We start from the raw sequence: 4767 nt of genomic DNA on the forward strand, positions 1-4767 counted from the left end.
CCCCAGTGTTCAACTGGTACTTATTTTATTGATTTAGAAAGGATGAAAGGTAAAGTCAGCCTCAGTAGAATTTGGACTCAGAATATAGCAAGAGACTAAATGCTGCCGAGCATTTTGCCCAGCGTGCTAACGGTTCTGCCAGTTCACTGCCTAAAACACCATCTTAATAATGACAAAGTTATTTTGCTAAATTCTTCAATAGGTCAAACTACTTGAAACAGATGTAGTGTTTTTTGATGAAAATATGGCAACAAAAGGGTTAATATTACAATGGCAAGTCCTTTGTATATAATACAATAGTTTACAAATAAACACACAGCAAGTAAAGGTGCAATATTATACAGGTGTAGGTCTGCCGTTAAGAAGTTTGCTTCACAACCACATGGTTCCAGGTTCAATCTTTATGTAAATCATCTCAAGAAAGTGTCGTTTTCAGCAACTTTGGCTTGACTTATGTTATGTGAGTGAAATTACAGCAAATGGAAACTGTGTAGAAGCATGCTGTATTTTATATCCAGGACACTCCATGTTTGAGGGGAACAAACTTTAGTAGGCAACAAATGAAAGACGATCCAATGTAATGCTAAAGTTACGTTCTCATTTCTCTTCCAAATGTACTAACAGTATTAACAAGATGTAGGTGTGGCTGTGTGGTAAGAACTCTGCTTTTCAACCACATGGTTCTGGGTTCAGTCCCATAGTATGACACATTGGGCAAGTATCTTCTACTACAGCCTTGAGCCAACCAAAGCCTTGTGAGTGGATTTGGTAGATGGAAACTGAAAAAAAGCTCATTGTACACACACACATATACATAGGTGTGTGTGTTTGTGTTTATCCAACCCCCCCACCAGTTGACAACCAGTGTTGGTGAGGTTACATCCCTGTAACTTAGTGCTCTGGCAACAAAGACCAATAAAATAAGTATCAGGCTTTAAAAAATAACTACTGAAATTGATTCATTCAACTAAAAATTAATCCAGGCGGTGCCCCAGCATGGCCATAGTCTAATGACTGAGATAAGTAAAAGACACAAAAGACAGCAGATTCTAATCAAATTCTAATTGTGATGCTTATTTATAACGATCACACAATGTGAAAACACGCACACACATGTATGTGCGTGTGTGTATGTATATATATATATATATATATATATATATATATATATATATATATATACATATAGATATACATACATACATACATACATACATACACACATATTGAATTTACACAGCTGACAACCTAAACTTTAGGCACAATCATGACTTTTTCTCATATGACATTAATGCATGAATTTATACATACAAAACATAACCATTCAGCCAGTGGACTACATACAAACAACTCCTGTCCACTCTACCACTTGGCAGATTAAATTTAAAGAGCCTTCATTGTTTGGAACTGTCACTAAACATATTTACTCAACAATGTCCACCTTAATTTTCAGTGCAAAAAATTTTGTCACATGACATTAATAGTTAAGCCTTTAAAAATAAACCATCCAAAAGACTCCAAGTGCATTTTCAATTTCTTCTTTATATATTTCTACCCATATAGAATAAAAACAATTTAATGCTAAACTGAAGAATTACTGAATATATTTTGGTAGAGTACATGTTTATTAAACTTTCACAAAGAAAAGGTTAGCAGTAACACACACACACACACACATATATATATATATATATGTAGACTTTCATACAGACACACACACATACATACTAGCATTGCATTCATGAAAAATGATGAGGCTTATTTAAGTATACATATATTATGCAAACATAAATTTTTGTCTAAAAATATCTAGGAGGATTGAGAGGGATATGGTTTGGTGTGAGTCAGTGAAAATGGATCATAAAGCAACATATTTACAAGCCCTGAAGTTTCCGAATTTGGCATTTTGTTCAACATCATTTAGCAATGGATTCTCCCTTCAGCTCATGATTTAACTGACCCTATCTCTTACCTTTCCTCAGAACAACAACTGGTTCTTCAAATGACATTCATAAAGTATGAAAGAACCAATAAACAAAACTGTGATATGGGACTTGACCTTATATAAATGATGGAACTGGTAACTACTAATATCCTTTATTAAAGAAAATTCCTTAATTCTTCCTCTCTGAAGATGGAATAGTTGACTTATATGGAAATCTTTGCTCAATGTCCTATGCACATTTTGCACAGATATTTTACAAACCTGATTCTCTTTAAAAATGATAATAATGTCTTTTTAGAATGGCTGTCATGATTTTCTTATAGACCCATCTTGTTTCTGTATGTTGTAAGAAGTCCTTAAAAGGGATTGGTAACAGAAAGGGGCATCAGTTATAAAATTCTGCTTGCTAAAATCTGTCTAGTAGGTGTATCATCTAGTGGTTAGGGTGTTGCACTCACAATCATATGATTGTGGTTTCAATTCCCAGACAGGGCAGAATGTTGTGTTCTTGAGCAAAAACACTTCCCTTGACATTGCTCCAGTCAACTTAGATGTGAGTTCCAGCAATAAACAGGTGGGAACTTAACCTTGTGCCCCGTTCAGTGGGAAGGGAGGGGGGAATGTCATAATCTCAGTTACTTGTATACCATGGAAACCAGGTTGAGTTGCAGTTTTGAGCTGCAGTTCATGGAAACAAAATATAAAAAGACAAGTTGTCCAATGGATAGCAGCATGGATGTAATATAATGATGATGATGGTGATGATGATGATATTTTCCCATCTTTTAACTACCCCCACCCTTCAAATATTAAACTATTACATATCCAATGCCTGTCCACCAATTTTTTACAACAACTGTTACTTTGTTTTCTCAAACCATCCCTCAAATTCTATAATTCTCTTCATATACTATATCATAAAAAAAATACAAACTATTTTAAAGAATATGAGAAATGAAACTGCAATAATTAGTATTTTTCAAGTTCTTAATTTTCTCATTTTCCTTATTTTATCAGTGTGTATTTGAAAATCTGAATGTAATGATTAATATTAACTTCAACAACACCTATAATGTGGCTAATACTACCATTAATGATGGCAACATAAATGCTAGCAATACAAGCAATCATGTGCTCAGCAAGAGTATTACTAATACCAGTTATAATAATTAAGATACCTGTATCAGTAATAACAATAAGTATATGTATTATCCTAATCATACCAACTACATCTTACTAAAGATGACAATAATAGTCTTGCTTCTAATATAGGACTAACAACTGTGCTAACATTACTCTTCCTGACACAGTTAATAATGCATCACCTATAATCTGTGGGATAAGAAGACATGCAATTTCAGAGCTGCTAGTAATTGCCCTTTCAGAGACTATTGCTTATGCTATAATGTTTATAAATGTACTGCTTCCACCACATGAACCCACTCTACTAGAACTTACATTGGCAGAGAAAGCTAACATGATGATGATGATGAGGATGATGATGATATATATATATGTATATGTATAAAGAGGGTATCAGTATAGTCGATGTCATAAGAGCAATCAATTATAAATTAATTAAAATATTACATTGGCCAATTCATGCAAGCATGGAGAGAGGGTGGGTAAGAAAGATGCTGCTGGTACTGCTGCTGCTGATGATGATGCAAAAGACCTCCCCAAAAAACATTCACAACACACACATCACTGCGTATACACTCACTCAGAGAGCTACACAGATCTGTTTATAGGTCAACCACTATATATACATAAAGGTTATGTGTACACACACACACACACACACATGCACACAGCTATCTACACTCTCTCCCTACCCTCACACACATACACGAAAGCAGTTACTCTAAATAAGATCAAACCCTGCTGATTATGACCCAGCATGGAATATAATGACGATAATAATGATGATGGTGACAATGATGTTGGCAGTGATGATGATGATGATGATGATGACAATGACATTGATGATGGCAGTGGTGGTGGAGGTACTGGTGGTGGTGGTGGTGGTGGCAGGTCTGATGATGATCTGTGTGCTGCAAAAGACATTCAATCACGGATTTTCTGAAGATTTAAATAACATTTAAAAAAAATCCATGGTGCATCTAGATATCTCTAGCAGCACATCAGTGTGTCACAGTGGATCGAGTTATCTTCAGTGGCACACTGGTATGTCACTCATGTTGTTGTTCTTGTTTAGTAATATGTTAATCCTGACCAAGGGCAACTATGAGCAAATGTGTTCCAGTATTGTAGGACTGAATTAACATTTTTAGAAATTATTATTCTTCACACAAATGCAGGCAGACAAGAATTAGACCAGACATACATGGATATTGCTGTGGAACCTTGTGGTTCTTTGAATGAAAATGATGATGAGGGGTTTGAGAAAATAGGGAAGAATTTGATGATGTTGAAGGAGGGTAGGACAGGACAAACTCCACAGACATGATAATTCCAAGGCCCAAATGTTTCGGTAGCTTGAAGACTTACGAAAAGCAAAAGGAGCATGAATCAGGCCAGCAACAACAACAAACAACATCAGCAGCATCAACAACATCAGCATCATCATCATCGACATTTGTAGCAAAAGGAGCAACAACAAGGCAAGAACAAAAGCTAGAACTACCACAACAACATCAGAGACAACAATGGCTGCAATAACTACTGCAACAACTACAACAACAACAACAACAACAACAACAATTAAATGTTTGTAATTTCATTATTGCTTGGAAGGACAAGTTGTGGGGGAGGGGAGATTTTATAGAATTCATTCAAACACACGGACATAACAAATGGTG

At 35.4% G+C, this 4767-nt stretch overlaps 1 protein-coding gene across 18 annotated transcripts in view; it reads right to left on the minus strand.

The window, feature by feature from the left end:
* Positions 1-4767, minus strand: part of LOC106871531 (guanine nucleotide exchange factor DBS) — a 180952-nt gene that overhangs the window by 11856 nt on the left and 164329 nt on the right. The window lies entirely within an intron of this gene.

This window comes from Octopus bimaculoides, chromosome 18 (genome assembly GCF_001194135.2).
Source record: "Octopus bimaculoides isolate UCB-OBI-ISO-001 chromosome 18, ASM119413v2, whole genome shotgun sequence".
Classification (NCBI taxonomy): domain Eukaryota; kingdom Metazoa; phylum Mollusca; class Cephalopoda; order Octopoda; family Octopodidae; genus Octopus; species Octopus bimaculoides.